Source organism: Nomascus leucogenys, chromosome 5 (assembly GCF_006542625.1).
Source record: "Nomascus leucogenys isolate Asia chromosome 5, Asia_NLE_v1, whole genome shotgun sequence".
NCBI classification, from domain to species: Eukaryota; Metazoa; Chordata; class Mammalia; order Primates; family Hylobatidae; genus Nomascus; species Nomascus leucogenys.
In genome coordinates this window covers 104516289-104540974 of record NC_044385.1, presented here as the reverse complement: position 1 = coordinate 104540974, position 24686 = coordinate 104516289, and positions in this window count along the sequence as shown.

Here is a 24686-nt window from a genome sequence, read left to right as displayed (position 1 = left end):
TTAGTGCCCTTATAAAAGGGACCCCAGGGAGCTAGCCCCTTCTACCATGTGTGGACATAACAAGAAGGCAGCATCTGTAAACTAGGAAGGAGGCCCTCACCAGAGTTGGAATCTGCTGGCTTCCTGATCTTGGCCTTTCTAGCCTCCAGAACTGTAAGAAATACATTTCTGTTGTGTATGAGTTACAGAGTTTATAGTATTTTGTTATAGTGGCCTGAATGGCCCAAGGCACACAGTAAGAAGGAAAAGGAGAGTGGGGATGGGGGGTTTAAGAGGACACAGAGAAAGAGATATTTTTCCATTTTGAAAAAGGAAACTGATTTGCTTTCCGATGGGTGAAAGCTGTGGAAGAATACAGACTGACCAGGAACCCCATCCTAAGGAAGAAGTCAGCTAGTGCATGTCCACGTGCACACACACACATGCACACATGTGCACAGACATGCAGTCACACACACACACAGGCACACACATTCAAGAAGGTCTCTGGAATCCAAACACAGCCTCTGGCCATCAGTCATAGAAATGAACCTCAGAGATACCAGGGCAAGGTTCCTGTTATGGATTGAATTGCATCCCTCCTCCCCACATATTTTGAAATTCTAACTCCCAGTAACTTAGAATGTAAACTTATTTGGACATAGGGTCTTCAGAGAAGTAACCAAGTTAAAATGAGGCCATTGGAAGTGGGAGACCCTAATCTCAAATGGCTAGTCCTTAGAAAAAAGAGAAAATATGGGCGCACGCATAGAGGGAAGGCGATAGGAAAAGTCACAGGAGGAGACAGCTGTCTTCACACCTAGGAGAGAGGCCTGGGACAGATCCTTCCTTCACAGAAGGAACCAACCCCCCTGATACTTTAATCTCAGACTTCTAGCGTACAGAACTGTGAGACAATAAGTTTCTGTTGTTTTATGGATGAACTTGAAGGATATTATGCTAAGACAAATAAGTCAGGCATACAAATACAAATACTGCATGATCTTACTTATATGTAAGATCTAAAAAAGTCAGACTCTTAGAAGTAGAAAATAGAACTGTGGTTACCAGAGGCTGTGGGATGGAAGGGGATGGGAAGATGTTGTTCAAAGAATACAAAGATTCAGTTAGGAGAAATAAATTTTAAAGATCTATTACACATCATGGTGCCCATAATATTCCTCAAGGGTCTAGAACCAGAAACACCGTTTGACCATTTGACCCAGCAATCCCATTACTGGGGATATACCCAAAGGATTATAAATCATTCCACTATAAAGACACATGCACATGTATGTTTATTGCAGCACTGTTCACAATAGCAAAGACTTGGAACCAACCCAAATGCCCATCAGTGACAGACTGGATAAAGAAAATGTGGCACATACACAACATGGAATACTACACAACCATAAAAAAGGATGAGTTCCATTCTAAGCAAACTATCACAAGGATAAAAAACCAAACACTGCATGTTCTCAACTCATAGGTGGGAGTTGAACAATGAGAACACATGGACACAGGGAGGGGAACATCACACACCAGGACCTGTCGGGGGTGGGGGACAAGGGAAGGGATAGCATTAGGAGAAATACCTAATGTAGATGACGGGTTGATGGGTGCAGCAAACCACCATGGCACGTGTATATCTATGTAACAAACCTGCACGTTCTGAACATGTATCCCAGAACTTAAAGTATAATTTTTAAAAAGTTTTAAAAAAACTAATGTATTATAAATTTTAAAATTGCTAAAAATGTAGATTTTAAATGTTTCCACCACAAAAAAAAAAAAAATGATAAGTATGTGGAGTGATGGATGTTAGTCAGGTGTAGTGATACACAATGTAAACACATATCAAAACATCACATTGTGCCCCATAAATATATGCAATTATTACCTATCATTTAAAAATAAATAGATTATTTCTGTTGTTTAAGCCACTCAGTTTGTTATGCCAGTGCTAGCAAATAAATAGTTTTCTAGCTAGGAAGTCTTACTACCAATGGCTAGATCCTCAGCACCCCTCTCCCAACCTTCCACATTGCCCGGGAGTGCTTTCAGGAGACTCCTTAAAATGAACCTCAGGGATGCAGATGCCTTGCCTTCTGCACTGCAGCCTCTAAATTGTTTGTTACTTTCTTGCTTGTGCACAGCAAGGGGACATAGTTACCCATTGGCAAGTGCTTCTGGCCTCTGGGCTTCAGGGACCTAGATGTTCAAAGCCTGCTGGAATAAAAGAACTTCCTAAGGTTCAGAACATAACCTAACACCAGCATTCAGGGAAACAACACAAAGACTTGTCCATGATGGTTACAGCCACCCAAAAAAGCCATCTTCATATATGTGTAGTTTCAATAGTTTCCACTGGTCTTCTGGTGACAGTGTATTCACCCAAACACACTAGCACAATAGGTGTACCATCCATCTCCATAGAAGAGTGGGACATAGCCGCTGATGGATTCTTTGTGAGGCCAATCCAAGACCCCCATATGCTCTTACTACATGATCTGAATGCCAAGGAAGCAATCAGTCCAACCTTACCCCAGAGCCAGCTGCTTCCTTACTAATGTACTCTCCACTATAATTTCAGGGAAGGACCTAAAAAACATACTTCTTGGCTTGGTAGTTATCTTAGAGGCACTTGTATCCTAGATGTCCCAGAGACATTGATCATAGGTCATGTCCTTCCTGTCCTCCCTGAGAGACAATGTAGTTTGGTGAAAAAGGCATGACAAAGATGTGTGACCTTGAGACTGTCAGCCTCATCATCCAAAAAATGAGGGGCAAATGTACTAGAAAATCTCTAGATCCTTTCTCTGATAGTTATATTCCTGACACTTTGAGGGGTTCCTCTTTCCTAAATGCTCCAGGTTTTGCAGGCTTGGAGTAATTCCCAAAGTGATCCTTTATCAGCGCTATCTGGCTTCATCAACAGTTTTCTCCAAGGTGAATGCTCAGATAGCCCCCTCTAAGTCTCTTTTACAAGTAAAGAGAATGAACACTCCACACTCCATATGAAACCCTAGCACATCAGTGGTTTAAGTGGATTTCTTTCACCACCAGAAAGCTCTGTTACATAATGTAACTATTAGGCTGGGCTGAACTTCATCTGATGATAAATGATAGGTCACATAAAGTTCATGCCCAATAACAGAACTAGCATATCAGTATTACCCACAGCACACACATATGAAAGATGGAAGAGCCATCAATAATCATGTTTGGTCCTTGTAATTATTATTAGTTAGTAATAGTTATTGCCATCCTCACTCTTGCTGCTGAAAGAGAGGCTTTCTGCTAAAGAGCAACTAATAACAATGAAGGGTCAAATGTACACAACAAATAATACTCCTCAGCTAGACACATAATACAGCTTCTAATGAGCTAATAAATGCTTTGGGGTGTGTGTGTGTGTACGTGTACTCATCTGTGTGTGTGTGCTTAACCCAAGAAAATTAAACTTGCTAGGTGGCATGGGAGTTGCCAACGAATACATTTTCTTTTCTTTCTACTAAATCATAGACCTACCATAAGCTTTCTTTGAAACGCTGCAATGTAGCAGGGACTAGCAAAAGAATTCCCCTTCTGGCTGCACTTTGAATCTTCTTAAAACCTAATTCAAAGTATTGTCATTCTTTTGTAGACACAAGTCTATAAACTCATTCTCCAGATAGAAGTTTTGAAACAAAACATGGGGACTTCTGAGACATAAAGGGCTCTTTAGTAATTAAGATAAAATAAGGATTCCCACACCGGCTCTCTATTACAGATCTGTGAAATAGCTCAATACTTCACTTCACTGGGTTAAAGCCCATTCGGGCCATCAAGTTGAAAACTGCTGTATTATTATTCTTTGATGTCTACAGCTTAGTAGCACAAAGCTGGTCTCTGAGCACTTACTCTCTGTAAAGAAACTCCAAATGTTTGGCCTTTGGGCTGTAAATATTGTGTCACCATTGATTTTTAACATATAAAGTGTATTTTCCTGAATGTCAAGTATTTTCAAAGTGCAGGCCCTCCCAAGAGTACAAAGTAGAAGGAATTAAAGGTGGCTTAAAAGCTAGAGCTACAAGCAAGCAGGGAAGAAAGGCAAGGCACGAAGAAACGAAAGGGAGGAGTAAGTGTACACAATATTCCAAGTATTGTGGTCTCTTTCATGCTTTAGTTTAAAATGTTACATGAAAATTTATCTCATTGTCACTGAAGACATTTTAGCACCAATAATAATCAGTTCTATTTTTCTTATCTTACAATACCAACTGTGTTCTAAAACACTACATACAGCACTACAGTGAAATCTCTATAAGGGTGTTATCTCATTCATCTCTCTATCTCTTTATTACTTGTTATAGTAAATGAATCCAGAAAAGATTTGTTAAAAGAATAAATTCTACCAAAATTTCTACTTCCCAAATTCTATTTCAAAGCAACTGCTGCCAAATGCCCTGTTAGAACTTTTGTTCAAATTAGAAAATAAAGCTACTAGAAAATAATTCTGAGACGTTTATGCATAAAAAGTTTGTCAAATTTCACCTTGATTTCTTGGCACAGAGTCAGATTCAAAGCAAATCAAGTGACATTTTCTTGTTTTTTTATAAGTTGGAAAAAATGTCCTGAGCTGTGTCCCAGACCCTCAGGGGATCACCTTGCTCTTTCTTCATCAGCCTCCTGTGTCAAGTCACAATCGGACCATCAAGGAGTTTTGACCTCCTAGATGCAAGCTGAGATGTCTCTGGGGATTCTGATGAGCTGGGGGAGCTATTCTCTTTCCCTCAGTCAATCAGTCCTCACCACACAGATGTGACTGAAGTTACGAAAGACCTCTTTATGCAAAGCATTTCTGACCTGCATTTGCCTGTGTATAAAGCTTAAATAGTAAAGCTTTTTACCACCTATATATTTTTATAAAGAAGTATAAACAGCACCAGACCAACCTCCAAATCCTTCATTGCTTTATAAAACTTGAAATTATATATATATATATATATATATATATATATATATATATATATAATGAAAATACTCAATTTAAAAAGAGTTTAAAATGCAGACTTCTAGCTTGGGAGTCCCAAAAAATAAAATTGCAAAACTACAGCCTTGCTGGAACAGACTGGAAGGACGTCTAAAGGAATAGAGTTAATAAGCAAACATGTCAACCCACTTATATAAATGGTGAAGAGTAAATGCTAAAACCGTTCCCACCAACTTCATTCAAGTTGTTAATCTCTTTTTGTATAAAGTTCTGCTTGCTTGAGAGTTCTATGGTGACCATTTGTAATTTTTCCAATCCTTTTATCCCCCTCTGATGTTCATTCTCTGTCTCCTGTGATTGCTCCTGACCATCGATAATTAACTGGGAAAATGCCCTGATATCTATACTTCAGCAGTTTGTCTATCAATAAATATTCACATTCCTTAATACCATATCCATGCATGGTCTTTAAAGATGTTTTTCAGACTGCTAATAAGAAACAGGTTGACTATTTTTAATTCCATATAAAATGCAAAGGAATGTATTCTAACTCAGCTCAACGTAAACCAGCCAGTATTAATTCAGCTCCCCTCATATTCTCAGCTAAATGCCAAGGGGTCACTAAGGAAAAGCAAAGGAAATCAGCCTTTGCCAAAAAACCGCAACACCTCAGGCCCATCGTATCATGAAGTAACTGCACAACCTTTGGCCCCTCATTTCTCTGGCCTTTAGCTTCTTTAAATTAAAATAGCTAGCCTGGCTGGACTTTAAGGTCTCTTTGGAATTTCAAATAATTCCTGTGTATCTGAGCCTTTAAAGATGGTGTGTGTGTTTTTAATCATACTCGTAAGGAAGCGTGTAAGTGAATGAGGTGAGGACCAGAGGAAATGAAGAATAAAACTGAGGGATAATATGATAAGCAATATATATTTGTTCATTGTCTGACAGCAAGAGAGAAATCTGAAGTGAAACAATGAACAAATATATATTACACGTGGTTATGGGACTATGAATATATTTGTAAGAAAGGAGAGATGTTTACTTTTATAGCTATTTTATTCAGAAAAATGACTATTTGCATACACACCAAATAGTCTGAAATGCTAATAGGTTTAATCCAAAATTATGTTAAAATAGTAATGCACACACCATTCTTTGAGAAATTTATGGACATTTTACATTCTTACTCTTAGTTGCAGTAATAAAGCTTTTTCTCTCCAAAGGGGCATAAAACAAAGTTAAAAACCAAAATTCTACTTGATGTATATATTCAAAAAGATAGATAACATCGTAGATATGACATGGCAATGTTAACTATGAAAATAATTACAGGCTGAGGTTAGCAATTAAGTCATTATGAAGTGACATCATATTGATGTAATTTTATTTCATCATTATTCTTTTAATGCAGTAATCACTAAAAATATACACATACTCCAGGCTGGGCGTCTTCAAATTCAACTCTTTTTCAGGAATTTGGAGCTTTTCAGATCAACAGTTTCCACAAACAGTATATTGCCTTTTTCTCTTCACTTTCTTGGTGACATTTGATTACCTGATAATAATATATTCAATACAAAGTTTAGGAGGAAGATGCTTCCCTCACTTGATTACATTGGATAGAATAGTTTAAACACACATGGTTTGCCTATAACCAACCTAATTTCATGGTAAATATTAAAAGCTAATATTCATTTATTTATTCCTTGATCCCCAACTTCGTGCCAGGCTTTGTTCTAGTAGTTATGTCTCCATCACTAACTGAAACAGAAAAAATTTCTTTGCCTTCTAGCAACTGACGGTCCAGTGTTAGGAAGGCAGATAATAAACATAATAAACATAAAAATTGACAAGTGCTATTTAAAAAGTGGCAGTACATATGATGGACTATTTTTTCCTTATACAGAGGTGCAGTCTTATGAATAATGCATCTTGCCTCCACAAAGCATTCAGATACTGATATAATTAGACTCATTTCTAAGGTCCTCCTATAGTTCATGCATCAAACACAGGCCCTTCAGGCAGCTGTGTTTGGGTCTATAAGCATGGGATGTTAAAGAAATGAGCACAGTCATGCTAACACTGCCCTCACTGCCTTACAGATGTAGGATGACAGTGATTGCCCAAGGCGTTCTAATTACGCAGTATTTAGTAGGCTGGATCTAGCACACACCTGCCAGAAACTTAAGAGGGGAGAGGCTGCACCAGGATTTTTATCTTACACAGGAACCCAGCTGGAAGCCAAGTTCTAAAGAGGCTGGTGGCTGCATAAAAACCACATGCCTTCGGAGTTTGGTTGGAGGTCCCTGGAATTCTCTTAAAGATGTGACTCATCAGTCAGCGTCTCATTCCACAACGATCAGTCACAGGCCTTGAAGATGTGCTTGTGCTTCTGCCACAACTTGGAGTTAGAAACATGATTTATAAAATCCAATGACTACACATCTCACCTAGACATATATCTGAACAGTTTTCCAAATGAGGCATAAGGAATGTTTACAAAATAGATAACATTTGATTGACTGTTATACACCACCATCAAAATATGCAAATAAATGGTTTTGAAATTAAATAACATGTGTATGTTTAAATGGCTCCCCAGTTTAAAACTGAACACATTAAATGATATTAAAGTAAAAATGCACATTTCATAATGACTTGGAGAAATTCACTATTTAAAATTTATAAATATTTTTCTAAGACAAAAATTTTAAAATCAACCTGTCTGCTACTGTTGCTTCTATTTTTGCAGATCAAGTTCTCTATCTACTACACTTTAGTTTTAGTATGGCACTATTTTAAACTCTGTCATATAAAAAATTCCAGAAAACAAAAAGAAATCCATAAAATGACTCTTCTTCCAGACTGTCAGAAGCAAACTTAGAAGTCATCCATCTGCTTATTGAATACACCTGCTTGTTAATTTGATAATAGGACATACAATTAACCACTAGCTTCTATACCATTTTGTAGGTGAAAATCAGAAATCTCATTTTGCCCATGATCAAGTTACGAAGCAGAGACATGGAAGCTAAAATTAATTTTTGTCCCTGCAACTTACAGAATGCAAATTCCCAAATGGCTCCTACTGGAAAGTTTCTGTATTCATTGAATTTCTACCCATTTGTCTGTATAGACCTTGTTTGTCATCATATTATCTGTAAAATATTACTATGAAAATATTTCAAATTATAAAGTTAGAGACCAGAGAGGATCTGAAATGTAATCGAGCCCATGCCTCTACCTTACAACAATGCCTCGCCTCAAACACCCCAGACATGTTTATATCTGTCCCATTTTAAAGACATTGACTGGGCTGGGCGCAGTTGTTCATACCTGTAATCCCAGCCCTTTGAGAGGCCAAGGCAGGAGGATCACTTCAGCCCAGGTGTTCAAGACCAGCCTGGCAAAATAGTAAGACCTCATCTCTACAGAAATATTTAAAAATTAGGCAAGTGTGGTGGCATGCGCCTGTAGTCCCAGGTATGCTGGAGGATTACTTGAGCCTGGGAGGTTGAGGCTGCAATGAGTCATGATTGCACCACTGAACTCAAGCTTGGGTGACAGAGGGAGACCCTGTGTCAAAAACAAACAAAGAAAAAGCCATTGAATGAAAGGGACTCTAAAACTTCCCTCTCTGGAAAACTCAATTCAGCATTTTTAAGTGTCAGGATCTGGAAAGTACACATTATACTGAACTCAAATTCATGTTGCTATAGTTCTCAGTTTCCTCTGTCTGTTCTTCCCATGGATAGAGAATGGTGGCTATAGTTGCAGGTTTATCATCTCCCACATAAATCCTATCAGACCACAGCCAGGACCCTTGCTTCATTGCTAGTGCAAATGTTTTAGCTCTATTTTCTAGTCCTAAGGTCCTTGTATGCTGTAAACCACTCTAAATTCAGAGTAGTCATATTTTTATTCCTTAAAGCTTGCTTCATCTAGAAATCCAGAATGCCTACCTCTCACTCCCTACATATTAATAATAGACTGTGTGTGCAATTTAGCTCCGAAGCAGAAACTTCTCAGTGGAAATGGATTCCCTGTGGTCAATTTCTGGATTGTTCTGCACTGGAGCCATAGAACCATCTCTGGAACCATGGACAGTGCCCTAGACTAAGCATCCTCATTAAAGGGAAGGTCAATTCTCACCTTTTAGTCAGAGAATGTACCAGTTTCAGATTTTAGTGTGAGCATTTCTAAGAAAGCTTGTTAAGACTGCAGATTCACTTTGCTGTGATATTCCCCCTGACCCCGAAATTCTGACATGGAATATCTGAGCCAGAACCCAGAATCTGAATTTTTAAAAAGCCTCTTCACAGCATGACCTACTCTATCCACAGTGATTCTGAGGCATATTCTCTGTGAATTACATTTGAAAGAGTGTTTCCTCTATCTGCCTTTGTCCTTTTATTTTTAATTTCTTTTGGGGGGGAAAGGAAAGTTATGAATCCATACTGAACTGACCAGAAGCAAGATTTGACCTGAATTCAGAGCGTACAGAGAAGAAACCCTCCATGGATAAACTGGGGGAAGGGAAAAGCTTACTGAAACCTTCTCAGCACAGCCTTTTCACTTTATTTGCATTTATTTGTTCATTCACTCGTTGCTTCACTCTTATATTCAGATTCAACCAACAGTTTTTTGAGTTTCAGAGTCTTAGAGCCTCAGAGCCTCAGGATGGAGATGAGTTCTGACTCATCCTGTGTAAGAGCTCTTGATAATAACTGGGTAAAATAAATAAACGTTTATTCCTAAATGAATATAATTTATAATAAATTATATTAAATATAATGTAATTTATAGTAAATCATATTAAATATAATTTAATTTATAAAACATTTAAATTACATTTAGGAATAGATTATATTTAATGTGAATAAATTATATTTAATGTAAATTGTTTTAGCTATATTTATTTCTAAATATTTCTATACAGGAATTCAAATGAGTTATAAATCATTGTGGGCTGGACGGTGTAAAAAAGCTTTTAAAAATTGTTTAGTCATTCTATAAATATGTATTGAACACCTACCATGTGAACAAATTAATGAAAAATTGCTGTTGGATACTTCATCTCAGAAGGCAATGGTTAAAAGATAAAATATATACTAAGCCATTCTACTCATTCACTTATGAAACATTTACTGAGTGTTTACTACATGCCAAATAATCAAGTAAATGGTAACAATGTAAAGATGAATTCCCTCAACCACAAACCACTGGGCCTTTGCACAGGATGTTTCATTTCCCTGTATATTTTTTTCCTTCCTTTTCCTTGTTAACTTCCCCAGAAGACTTCTGTGATTAGTCTATTAATAATTTTCTCTAGCACACTCTCTCTCTGCTCTTTAGCACCATGTAACTTTCTATTACAGAACTTAAACAGAGCTAATATTATCTTTGCCTGTATGATCATCTGATTTCTGTCTGCTTTCACCGGACCATAATCATCATGAGTGTGGGGACCATGACCATTATTTTACAAATCTTCAGCTTCTGGCTCAATACAGGATGTGAAGTTAATGCTCAATAAATCTGTAATGGTAGAGTTAATGAATGAAAATAGTCTGAAGGTTTATTTCCAAAGATATAGATCAACAACATATTCACTTTCCCGAGTTACCCAATGAAATATACACATATTGCCAGAAGTACCCTCACAATTGATATAGAAAACAATAGTCCACTTCCCTTCTGAATGAGATGTTCTAAATTTAGTTTCTCTTATATTTTGCCTAATTTCAGAGATATATCCCTTATATAAGCAAGTCACTGAACCACACCTTCCAACATGAATACCGTGTACCTGATGAGTCTTAACTCAAGGTGAAAGAGTACTAGGAAGTGCCCAGAAAGCCCAGTCTACCCCAAGATCTTACTCAAGTGAACGACCTCCAGTTTGCCATTCTGCACAAATTACAGAATATGGATACTGGATTTGCAATTGGAAAAGGTCAGTCTTCAGAGGAGCCCCAGAACCCATGGAGAAAGAAAGCCTACTCTTCTAGTAGCTAGGATCGCTACCTGGGGAGCAAGAGTTCATGCAAATGAGCTCTCAACCAGGCATGCTTCTGTTCTGGTGTGTGTATCAGCCATCTGAAGCCTTTTCAATCTTTTGGGCTAAAGCAATTTTTCTAGCCTGGTGCACAACTATGAGTCTCACCTTTTACCTGCATCAACATGATCTATGTAAAACTTTGATTGAAAAGAAAGAACTAGAGTGGTTGAAGACTTTTCCTTTTAGATTTTGAGGATCATATTTAACACAAACTGAAATCCCGATGCTCTCTATTAAGTCAAGTGTATGGTATAAAGGACATATTCTTATTATGTGTTGAATTTGGAGGCCCAACAAGTAAAAATAATGCATGATTACACGACATAATGTCGCATTTATCTTTGCTTTTTAAAAAACCTAAATACTTTCTAGAGATTGCCTGTTATTTACCTGCACATCCATTATTACCTGTCCAGATGTTTTAGCATTCTTTAGTACACAGCAGGCTTGCTAAGTCAGGTAGCTTTCAAAGATATGGAGACTTAGAAGGGTGAGGGGTGGATAACAAGGAATTAATGGGTACGATGTACATTATTTGGGTGACGAATTCCCTAAAAGCCCTGACTTGACCACTACACTATTTATGCATGTAACAAAATTGCACATGTACCCCATAAATGTGTACCTAAAAAAGACATACCAAGAATCATACAATGAATTAAAATCCTATGTAAAATGCAGTACATAATTGCCTTCAATGATAAATGCCTCCTTATAAGGTAATATAGAAGTTAGGATCCTTTCAGAAATTCCAACTACAACTGGCTTTTAAAAGCTAGAAATATATTATCTCACGTAACACAGCCTTAGGTATGACAACCTCATACCTAAGACCTTCCACAGTCAGGGCTGCAGCTCCATCGTTTGGCATTTCTCTTGGTCCTATGCCTTCAGTATATGTCAGCTTTGTTTTCAAGCTGGCTTTCTTCTTGGTTGCAGGAGGGCTGCCAGCAGCAGCTGGGACCCAACCTTACTCATTCATGTCCAGCTGAAAGGGAAAGACGGTCTTTCCCCAGTGTGGAATGAAAGCCTTTCTTTTCATTTGATTGGTCCAACTTGGTCACATGCCCACCACAGCTGAACCAATGGCAGTTGGAGTCCCTTCAAGCTAAAGATGGATTCAGCTTCCCCTGGGTTCCACGGGCTGTCAGGGGAGAAACAGATGCCTGAACAGCCCTGGAATTCTGGTTGGAGAGAAGAGAGAGGAGCAGCCACTGGGCAGGCAATCAGCAGTATTAGTTGAAGATGGCTAAAAGTAGTCTAGCTCTAAGTCTTGAAGCAAAAAAACTGCCCAAAGAAGAATTTTTAAAAATGCAAATTTGATTGTGTCTGTAATACTCAACAATTACATAGTTTGGAATATTTAATCACTAAAACCAATCATTTATTCATCATTTCTGTTAGTTGTATAATTGTTTACTTCCATTTTCAATAGTCCTTTCTCTTCATTAGATTTTGAACCTCTTTTTATGTCTTCTGCTTCATCACAGAGCCCCCATGGCATCTACTCCATGACTTTACTTCCAGCAGGGACCAAACCATATGACGGACTGCTAAATTCCAGCCAACTGGCTGCCTTACTGCTTGGCCTTTTGGCTAAGAGCAAGCACAGCATCAGCTTAGTCAGTGTGACGTCTTCCATCCAGGGAGCCTTCCCTGTCCTGGCAGGAGGACAAACCCTACAGGCTAATTACTAAGCATGTGGTTTTTAATTAATAATGCCCACGATTAAGATGGGGAAATTTTTTATATAATACAGAATATTATGTAGACTGAAAAATATAATCATCTGAAAACACATTTGATTTTAGGGAATAGAGGAAGCAAACACATCTTCAATAGTTAAAACAGAAACACACACACACATACACACACACAAACACGCACACATGAGTTATGAAATTAAGATTTTCCTGGTGTAGTGAATAAGCTTTAAAAGATTCCAGCATGATCTGAGACAGTTTTTATTCTGAAGGGTTGTGAAAGGCAATGAAGCCTGCTAGTAAATAAGATTAATAAAAATAATAGGTTAATAAATCCTACTCACCTCTGACAATATCCTTTTATAATAACTGTAGCTTTAGAATACTGAATAAGTGCTGTGGAAGATTGTAATGAAAGCTTATTTCTGATAGATGAAGTTACAGGAGAGTGACAGTTGCTCAATTGCTTGCTATTGACTTAATGTGCTTGGATTGGTTCAGAGAACAAAGCCCATGTATGTTTTTGCTGACTCAAATGAAATTTCCAGTAAAATTAGGAATTTGTATATGCTCCAGTGAATGAAGTAGTTTATATTCTCCACTTGGTTTATCTATTTTGTTATTAGTCTTTAAGAAGATGATTAAGTTGTCTGATTCAATCTTGCAATTCAGTTCTTAAAAAATAAAAGTGAATAAGGTATAAATTGTAATGCTATTTGCATTCTATCTTGTGAAACCCAGTAATGCAAAGAAAATTGTTATAAAGCACTAAATATTGCAAAATAAAATGTATTCAAGAATTCTCTAAGTATCCCCAGCTGATGTTTTCAAGTATTTAGGTTATTATTGTTCTTCTTCTCTGTTCCAACCACTTTTAGATAATAGTATTTGGTGGCTGTGCCCCAAGGTGAATTTTTTAAAGTTCTTTTTTTCATCGAACCATACTTTATTTAGTTACTGTAAACACATCCAAATTTCCTCGAGTTAAATAACAATGCCCCCACATGATCTATATTAACCCTCCAATAGGAAAAGAGTTAGTACAGATAATTGAAATCCAAAAAATAAGCCCTAACTTAGTGGATATTAAAAACTCCCCAAAGCCAAATCTTTTATCAGACTTGAAAAATATTAATAACATTAATAACACTAATAGTAATTTCAACTCTTATTTGCTTTGCATAAATCATTTTATTTATTCCTCATATCAACCTAGAGTACTGTCATCTCCACTTTATACATTAGCAAACAGGCTCAGAGGCTATGCTAAGCGCTCATAATTTCTCATCTGTTGTATTAAACATGATTTAGTACTCTTAACTAATAAATGGCACAATCAAGGGGCAGTTGTGTGATGGACAATAACTTCTGAAGAATTAGAGACAAGTGCAATACTTCACAGTTCAATAATAGAGAAAATGAGACCAGGATGAGGAAAGTAATTTGACAGCACATGGGTTTTATCTTGTGTTACTAAATGCAGGCAGAAGAATCTGAGATTCACTGAGACTCTGCAGCAGCTTTCTTGGCAAGGAGCATCTTTCTCTAGTCTGGCAGATCATAGTTGCTACTTCACTTAAGGAGAACAGTATTTCCTCCTGGTACTTAATGAGAATGAAGTCATTCAGCACATGGATCAAATATTGAAATGTAAAATAATAATTATGAAGAAGATCATGACAATGGTTAAAACCATAAAAATACTAGAAAAATACTTATATAATCTTGAGGTATGGAATGACTTTTTAAATAAGACCTTAAAAAGAGAACCATAAAGGAACAAAACAATAACTTTGATTATATAAGAATTAAAATGGGGAGGGAGAGTTAAGATAAAAGCACCATAAACAAAGTTAAAGAGAAATAGGTTAGTGGGGGGTGGAGCCAAGATGGCCGAATAGGAGCAGCTCTGGTCTCCAGCTCCCAGCCTGAGCAACACAGAAGACGGGTGATTTCTGCATTTCTGTTTGAGGTACCGGTTTCATCTCACTAGGGAGTGCCAAACAGTGGGTGCAGGACAGTTGGTGAAAAACACTGTGCACGAGCCAAGGCAGGGCTAGGCATTGCCTCACTCGGAAAGCACAAGGGGTCAGGGAGTTCCCTTTCCTAGTCAAAGAAAGGGGTAACAGACCACACCTGGAAAATCGGGTCAGTCCCACCCTCATACTGCGCTTTTCCAATGGGCCTGGAAAATGGCACACTAGGAGATTGTGTCCTGCACCTGGCCCCAAGGGTCCTATGCCCACGGAATCTCGCTGCTTGCTAGCACAGCAGTCTGAGATCAAACTGCAAGGCGGCAGAGAGGCTGGGGGAGGGGCGTCTACCATTGACCAGGCTTGCTTAGGTAAACAAAGCAGCCAGGAAGCTCGAACTGGGTGGAGCCAACCACAGCTCAAGGAGGCCTGCCTGCCTCTGTAGGCTCCACCTCTGGGGGCAGGGCACAGACAAACAAAAAGTCAGCAGGAACCTCTGCAGACTTAAATGTCCCTGTCTGACTGACAGCTTGGAAGAGAGTAGTGGTTCTCCCAGCACGCAGCTGGAGATCTGAGAACGGACAGACTGCCTCCTAAAGTGGGTCCCTCACCCCTGAGCAGCCTAACTGGGAAGCACCCCCCAGTAGGGACAGACTGACACCTCACTCGGCCGGGTACTCCTCTGAGACAAAACTTCCAGAGGAACTATCAGACAGCTGAATTTGTGGTCTCACGAAAATCCGCTATTCTGCAGCCACCGCTGCTGACACCCAGCCAAACAGGGTCTGGAGTGGACCTCTAGTAAACTCCAACAAACCTGCAGCTGAGGGTCCTGTCTGGTAGAAGGAAAACTAACAAACAGAAAGGACATCCACACCAAAAACCCATCTGTACATCACCATCATCAAAGACCAAAAGTAGATAAAACCACGAAGATGGGGAAAAAACAGAGCAGAAAAACTGGAAACTCTAAAAAGCAGAGCACCTCTCCTCCTCCAAAGGAACGCAGTTCCTCACCAGCAACGGAACAAAGCTGGATGGAGGATGACTTTGACGAGTTGAGAGAAGAAGGCTTCAGACGATCAAACTACTCCAACCTACGGGAGGAAATCAAAAAAATAGCAAAGAAGTTAAAAACTTTGAAAAAAAATTAGATGAAGGGATAACTAGCATAACCAATGGAGAGAAGGGCTTAAAGGAGCTCATGGAGCTGAAAGCCAAGTATTGAGAACTACGCGAAGATTGCAGAAGCCTCGGTAGCCAATGCGATCAACTGGAAGAAAGGGTATCGCTGATGGAAGATGAAATGAATGAAATGAAGGGAGAAGGGAAGTTTAGAGAAAAAAGAATAAAAGGAAATGAACAAAGCCTCCAAGAAATTTGGGACTATATGAGAAGACCAAACCTATGTCTGATTGGTGTACCTGAAAATGATGGGGAGAATGGAACCAAGTTGGAAAACACTCTGCAAGATATTATCCAAGAGAACTTCCCCAATCTAGCAAGGCAGGCAAACATTCAGATTCAGGAAATACAGAGAACGCCACAAAGATACTCCTTGAGAAGAGCAACTCCAAGACACATAATTGTCAGATTCACCAAAGTTGAAATGAAGGAAAAAATGTTAAGGGCAGCCAGAGAGAAAGGTCAGGTTTCCCACAAAGGGAAGCCCATCAGACTAACAGCTGATCTCTCGGCAGAAACTCTACAAGCCAGAAGAGAGTGGGGGCCGATATTCAACATTCTTAAAGAAAAGAATTTTCAACCCAGAATTTCATATCCAGCCAAATTAAGCTTCATAAGTGGAGGAGAAATAAAATATTTTACAGACAAGCAAATGCTGAGTGATTTTGTCACCACCAGGCCTGCCCTAAAAGAGCTCCTGAAGGAAGCACTAAACATGGAAAGGAACGACTGGTACCAGCCACTGCAAAAACATGCCAAATTGTAAAGATCATCGAGGCTAGGAAGAAACTGCATCAACTAATGAGCAAAATAACCAACTAACATCATAATGACAGGATCAGATTCACACATAACAATATTAACTTTAAATGTAAATGGACTAAATGCTCCAATTAAAAGACACAGACTGGCAAATTGGATAAGGAGTCAAGACCCATCCATGTGCTGTATTCAGGAAACCCATCTCACATGCAGAGACACACATAGACTCAAAATAAAGGGATGGAGGAAGATCTATCAAGCAAACGGAAAACAAAAAAAGGCAGAGGTTGCATTCCTAGTCTCTGATAAAATGGACTTTAAACCAACAAAGATCAAAAGAGACAAAGAAGGCCATTACATAATGGTAAAGGGATCAATTCAACAAGAAGAGCTAACTATCCTAAATATATATGCACCCAACACAGGAGCACCCAGATTCATAAAGCAAGTCCTGAGTGACCTACAAAGGGACTTAAACTCCCACACAATAATAATGGGAGATTTTAACACCCCACTGTCAACATTAGACAGATCATCGAGACAGAAAGTTCACAAGGATATCCAGGAATTGAACTCAGCTCTGCACAAAGTGGACCTAATAGACATCTACAGAACTCTCCACCCCAAATCAACAGAATATACATTTTTTTCAGCACCACACCACACCTAATCTAAAACCGACCACATAGTTGGAAGTAAAGCTCTCCTCAGCAAATGTAAAAGAACAGAAATTATAACAAACTGTCTCTCAGACCACAGTGCAATCAAACTAGAACTCAGGTTAAGAAACTCACTCAAAACAGCTCAACTACATGGAAACTGGACAACCTGCTCCTGAATGACTATTGGGTACATAATGAAATGAAGGCAGAAATAAAGATGTTCTTTGAAACCAACAAGAACAAAGACACAACATACCAGAATCTCTGGGACACATTCAAAGCAGTGTGTAGAGGGAAATTTACAGCACTGAATGCCCACAAGAGAAAGCAGGAAAGATCCAAAATTGACACCCTAACATCACAATTAAAAGAACTAGAAAAGCAAGAGCAAACACATTCAAAAGCTAGCAGAAGGCTAGAAATAACTAAAATCAGAGCAGAACTGAAGGAAATAGAGACACAAAAAACCCTTCAAAAAATTAATGAATCCAGGAGCTGGTTTTTTGAAAAGATCAACAAAATTGATAGACCACTAGCAAGACTAATAAAGAAGAAAAGAGGGAAGAATCAAATAGATGCAATAAAAAATGAAAAAGCGGATATCACCACTGATCCCACAGAAATACAATCTACCATCAGAGAATACTACAAATACCTCTATGAAAATAAACTAGAAAATCTAGAAGAAATGGATAATTCCTCGACAAACACATCCTCCCAAGACTAAACCAGGAAGAAGTTGAATCTCTGAATAGACCAATAACAGGCTCTGAAATTATGGCAATAATCAATAGCTTACCAACCAAAAAGAGTCCAGGACCTGATGGATTCACAGTTGAATTCTACCAGAGGTACAAAGAGGAACTGGTACCATTCCTTCTGAAACTATTCCAATCAATAGAAAAAGAGGGAATCCTCCCTAACACATTTTATGAAGCCAGCATCGTCCTGATACCAAAGCCTGGCAGAGACATAACCAAAAAAGAGAATTTCAGACCAATATCCCTGATGAACATTGATGCAAAAATCCTCAATAAAATACTGGCAAACCAAATCCAGCAGCACATCAAAAAGCTTATACACCATGATCGAGTGGGCTTCATCTCTGGGATGCAAGGCTGGTTCAACAAACGCAAATCAATAAATGTAATCCAGCATATAAACAGAACCAAAGACAAAAAACACAGGATTATCTCAATAGATGCAGAAAAGGTCTTTGACAAAATTCAACAACGCTTCATGCTAAAAACTCTCAATAAATTAGGTATTGATGGGACGTATCTCAAAATAATAAGAGCTATCTATGACAAACCCACAGCCAGTATCATACTGAATGGGCAAAAACTGGAAGCATTCCCTTTGAAAACTGGCACAAGACAGGGATGCCCTCTCTCACCACTCCTATTCAACATAGTGCTGGAAGTTCTGGCCAGAGCAATCAGTCAGGAGAAGGAAATAAAGGGTATTCATTTAGGAAAAGAGGAAGCCAAATTGTCCCTGTTTGCAAATGACGTGATTGGTATATCTAGAAAACCCCATTGTCTCAGCCCGAAATCTCCTTAAGCTGATAAAGCAACTTCAGCAAAGTCTCAGGATACAAAATCAATGGACAAAAATCACAAGCATTCTTGTGCACCAATCACAGACAAACAGAGAGCCAAATCATGAGTGAACTCTCATTCACATTTGCTTCAAAGAGAATAAAATACCTAGGAATCCAACTTACAAGGGATGTGAAGGACCTCTTCAAGGAGAACTACAAACCACTGCTCAATGAAATAAAAGAGGATACAAACAAATGGAAGAACATTCCATGCTCATGGGTTGGAAGAATCAATATTGTGAAAATGGCCATACTGCCCAAGCTAATTTATAGACTCAATGCCATCACCATCAAGCTACCAATGACTTTCTTCACAGAATTGGAAAAAACTAAAGTTCATATGGAACCAAAAAAGAGCCCGCATTGCCAAGTCAATCCTAAGCCAAAAGAACAAAGCTGGAGGCATCACGCTACCTGACTTCAAACTATACTACAAGGCTACAGTAACCAAAACAGCATGGTACTGGTACCACCACAGAGACATAGATCAATGGAAGAGAACAGAGCCCTCAGAAACGATGCCACATATCTACAACTATCTGATCTTTGACAAACCTGACAAAAACAAGAAATGGGGAAAGGATTCCCTATTTAATAAATGGTGCTGGGAAAACTGGCTAGCCATATGTAGAAAGGTGAAACTGGATCCATTCCTTACACCTTATACAAAAATTAGTTCAAGATGGATTAAAGACTTACATGTTAGACCTAAAACCATTAAAATCCTACAAGAAAACCTAGGCAATACCATTCAGGACATAGGCGTGGGCAAGGACTTCATGTCTAAAACACCAAAAGCAATGGCAACAAAAGCCAAAATTGACAAATGGGATCTCATTAAACTAAAGAGCTTCTGCACAGCAAAAGAACCTACCAGCAGAGTGAAAAGGCAACCTACAGAATGGGAGAAAATTTTTGCAACCTACTCATCTGACAAAGGGCTAATATCCAGAATCTACAATGAACTCAAACAAATTTACAAGAAAAAAACAAACAACCCCATCAAAAAGTGGGCAAAGGACATGAACAGATACTTCTCAAAAGAAGACATTTATGCAGCCAAAAAACACATGAAAAAATGATCATCATCACTGGCCATCAGAGAAATGCAAATCAAAACCATAATTAGATACCATCTCACACCAGTTAGAATGATGATAATTAAAAAGTCAGGAAACAACTGGTGCTGGAGAGGATGTGGAGAAACAGGAACACTTTTACACTGTTGGTGGGACTGTAAACTAGTTCAACCATTGTGGAAGTCAGTGTGGCGATTCCTCAGGGATCTAGAACTAGAAATACCATTTGACCCAGCCATCCCATTACTGGGTATATACCCAAAGGACTATAAATCATGCTGCTATAAAGACACATGCACACATGTTTATTGCAGCACTATTCACAATAGCAAAGAGTTGGAACCAACCCAAATGTCCAACAACGATAGACTGGATTAAGAAAATGTGGCACATATACACCATGGAATACTATGCAGCCATAAAAAATGATGAGTTCATGTCCTTTGTAGGGACATGGATGAAACTGGAAAACATCATTCTCAGTAAACTATCACAAGGGCAAAAAACCAAACACCGCATGTTCTCACTCATAGGTGGGAATTGAACAATGAGAACTCATGGACACAGGAAGAGGAACATCACACTCCGGGGACTGTTGTGGGGTTGGGGGAGGGGGGAGGGACAGCATTAGGAGATATACCTAATGCTAAATGATGAATTAATGGGTGCGGCAAAACAACATGGCACATGGATACATATGTAACAAACCTGCACATTGTGCACATGTACCCTAAAACCTAAAGTATAATAATATTAAAAAATATATAGGTTAGCATAGAAAAATATTAAGCAACAGGTCTAGACAGATGGCTAATATCCTTAATGTAGAATGAATTCATGCAAAACATGCAGGGAAAAAACCATCTCTTCAACATACACTTTACACAAAGAGCTTAGAACATAAACAGGCAAAAAATAATTGTAAATGGCCAAGAAATAGAATTTTGAAATGCCCATTTTTACTTATGATAACCAAACAAATGCAGTCTCATAAGAATATTTTGTTTATAATAATTGTATAATAAGGAAATAATGTTTAAAACTCATTTTACATGAGATTATGTCCTTTGCAGGAACATGGATGAAGCTGGAGGCCATTATTCTTAGCAAACTAACACAAGAACAGAAAACCAAATACCGCATGTTCTCCCTTATAAGTGGGAGCTAAATGATGAGATGAGAACACGTGAGCACATAGAGGGGAACAACACATACTGGGGCCTATTGGAGGGTGGAGGTGGAAGGAGGGAGAGGATCAGGAAAAATAACTAATGAGTACGAGGCTTAATACCTGGTTGACAAAATAATCTGTACAACAAAATCCCATGACACAAGTCTGCCTATGTAACAAATCTGCACATGCACCCCTGTTTTCATAACTTGTCTGTGGGTTTCTGTCAACACCAAACAGTTGGTTGATTGGTGTGTTTTAGCAAAATATATCAACAACAAAAATAAAAGTTAAATAAAACAAAAAAGTTTATTCTACCTTTTTCACTTGGAGATAGAATAAACTGTTTTCATAAAGTACTTGAAGCATCAGCATGCATAATGTTGATTTAGAAATTTTACACCATAGCAATTTGAAAATACAACACATATTATTATACAGAGTGCCCATATCTAAAATTATCCCTATAAGATCTTTCCAAAATGATATCTGTTCAGCTATTTCAACCTCACAAATTTCACTGGTCTGCTTTATAAATATCCTTGAAGGTATATCTCTTTTAAAATATGCAGTAACATTGAAACCATAAAAGTGGACATTGGATGGAACCTTCAAGGGATACCATTGTCTTTCAGCGTACCTCCAAATTTAGGGTCTGTATTCAGAGTAGTGTTCATTAATGGATTTGATTATACATTGCTTTCTTTTATTATATATGAAGTTTTACACATATAGCTCATCTTTATTTAAAGAGTGAGTCTACCACAAATCAAATCTAAGCACTTCATGTTCCCTTTAATTCATGAAGATCACACAGGAAAAAGTGTATGGGCTTTGGAAAAGGGCTCAATTCAAATACTGGCTTTGCCATTCACAAGCTTTTTGGGCTTCAGTAAGGTATCTAAAACTCAGTTTCTTTGTGTGCAATTGGAATTATAGTATCTTTTTATATAGGTTTAAAAAAGCATTCAAAGTGGCACATGGTAGGCACTCACTACACAGTAGCTATTATAAATGAAGCAGATGAAAGTTAAGGATCATTATTTACATGACTAAAGTGGATTAAACTGTATCCCCCAAACGGATATGATAATGTTCTAATTCCTGATACTTGTGAATGTATATTTATTTGGATACAGGATCTTTGTAGATATATTCACATTAATTGAGCTTATACTGGGTGAAATCCAGTATACTGGGCTGTAAATCCAAAGACCGGTGTCCTTATAAGAGGAGACACACAGAGAAGGCCATGTGAAGACAAACAGATTAAAGTGATGCATCTACAAGCTCAAGAATGTCAAGGATTTATAGGAGCCACCAGAAGTTAGGAGAGGCAGGGAAGAATTCTTTCTTAGACACTTCCAAAGGAGCACGGCCCTATTGACGCCTTGAGGACGTCTAGCCCTCAGAAGTGTGACAGAATAAATTTCTATTTTTTAAAGCCACTTGACTGTGGCAAGCATCAAGAAACTAACACAATAATTTAGTCAAAATTCTCACTCGGACTTTACAATATCTTTTAAGACTACATAATAGTGATATCAGTTAACAGGTTAAGTAAATTAGAAATTCCCTTTGAAAAGTCTGCAGTACAACACAATGGTAGATAGGTGAACTGGGATGAGGCTAATTGCAATAATATACGTTAAAAAACAGCAGCTTTGCTGGTGACATCAAAATAATTCAAGAAAATCTCAAAGATTTGGGTGTTGAATTATGCACCGAATTATCTTTATTATACACCTTTTTTTTTTTTTTTTTTTTGAGACAGAGTCTCGCTCTTTCGCCCAGGCTGGAGTGCAGTGGCATCTTCTCGGCTCACTGCAAGCTCCGCCTCCCGGGTTCAGGCCATTCTCTTGCCTCAGCCTCCCGAGTAGCTTGGACTACAGGCACCCGCCACAGCGCCCGGCTAATTTTTTTTTGTATCTTTAGTAGAGACGGGGTTTCACCGTGTTAGCCAGGATGGTCTCCATCTCCTGACCTCGTGATCCATCTGCCTCGGCCTCCCAAAGTGCTGGGATTACAGGAGTGAGCCGCCGCGCCCAGCCTATTATACACCTTTTTATACGTAAATGTGTACATCATTATCACATCTAGAAAGCCATTGAAAAGATGTTCAAGTTCTGACAAAGCTATATAAGAACTGATCTTATCTTTACAATAAAGACTAATGGAAAGAAAGAGTTACAACTAAGAAAAGTCAACCCCTAAAATGTCAAATGATGCTGACTGACAAACTAGCAAAGAGGGAAAAAAAGGAAATTGACATTACAGATTCCAGTTTAATTGACTTCAAAGTTTCTTTTAATAAAGCAAAATTAGAATATTCTATTCCTTTACTTATGCAATTATGTCTATGCAGCTGCATCTTATTCTGGGATGTTTCTCTCCCTACTAAAAGCCAAAATTTTGAAAGTTCAGGTATTTTAGAGTAATTTTGGCAATCAATTTCTTGTTTTCAAAAAAATCCTTTAAAGGTAACTCTCTCAAAAAAGATAATCTTTGAGTCCCAGACTAATTAAGTATCCTGCTGAGTTGAAGCAGCAACAGTTTGGACTTTAGGAAAATGTTAATACCAGCACTAAAATTTGTTCTGTTAATTGCTCTAATAATCAATAAGTAATTTTCATTCTAAACTAGGTTCTTTATGTGACTTAAATAAATGAACTGAAGATCATTTACATTTCAATAACAATTCCTAATAATGTCACATTATTAAATTCCACCCTGGTTCTCAATAGCATTGGTTAGAGACCAATAAAGGGACTTATTACCTTGGTCAGGTCCTCAGGGGCACAGAGTGAACCAGTGGGTGAAGGATTTTATTGTTGCACAATGTTTCTGAGTGAGCCTTTCTTCTCTTTGAACTTTTGCCACAATTTAGTTACCGACTAGCTTTTTTCTTTCCTCCTCTCTGCTTATTTCTCTCCCTTCCTTTCTCTTTTCTCCTCCCCTCCTTTTTCTCTCTTCTGTTTCTCTAAAATGGTTTTGATCCTAGTACTGGCAGAAAATTTATAAAGGGAAGAAATTTCTGCATCCTAATTTTATGGCAAATGATTAATAGAAAAAGCAGAACAGTTTAAGAAAATCTCTGTACAGTGAATTCAAGGTTCTTTACACTGAAAAAATTTGGGAATTATTTATATATGTAGATTTATATATACATGAGATATATATACATATCCTATGTAAACATTATTTCTAAGATAAATATTTTGGACCTATATTTCTATGTTGGTTATTTACATTGACCAAATTCAATCACTTACTTCTTCATGTTGTGCTGTGTTGTTGCAGTGAAGTAGAATCCACTGTGTATTAGTGAAAAGTGTTTCTATAGCTAAATTGTGTATAACTAAAATAATGAAAATCATTACTATTTTAAAATACATTCTTAACAATGCTTTTGTGATACCAACACGCTTGCTGATGATATTGAAATTTTTCTGTTAATTAAACAACCCCTAACCACTCAGTACATTTCGGATACGTACACTTTGTAATTACCTCCATTATTGAAATTGTTGGCT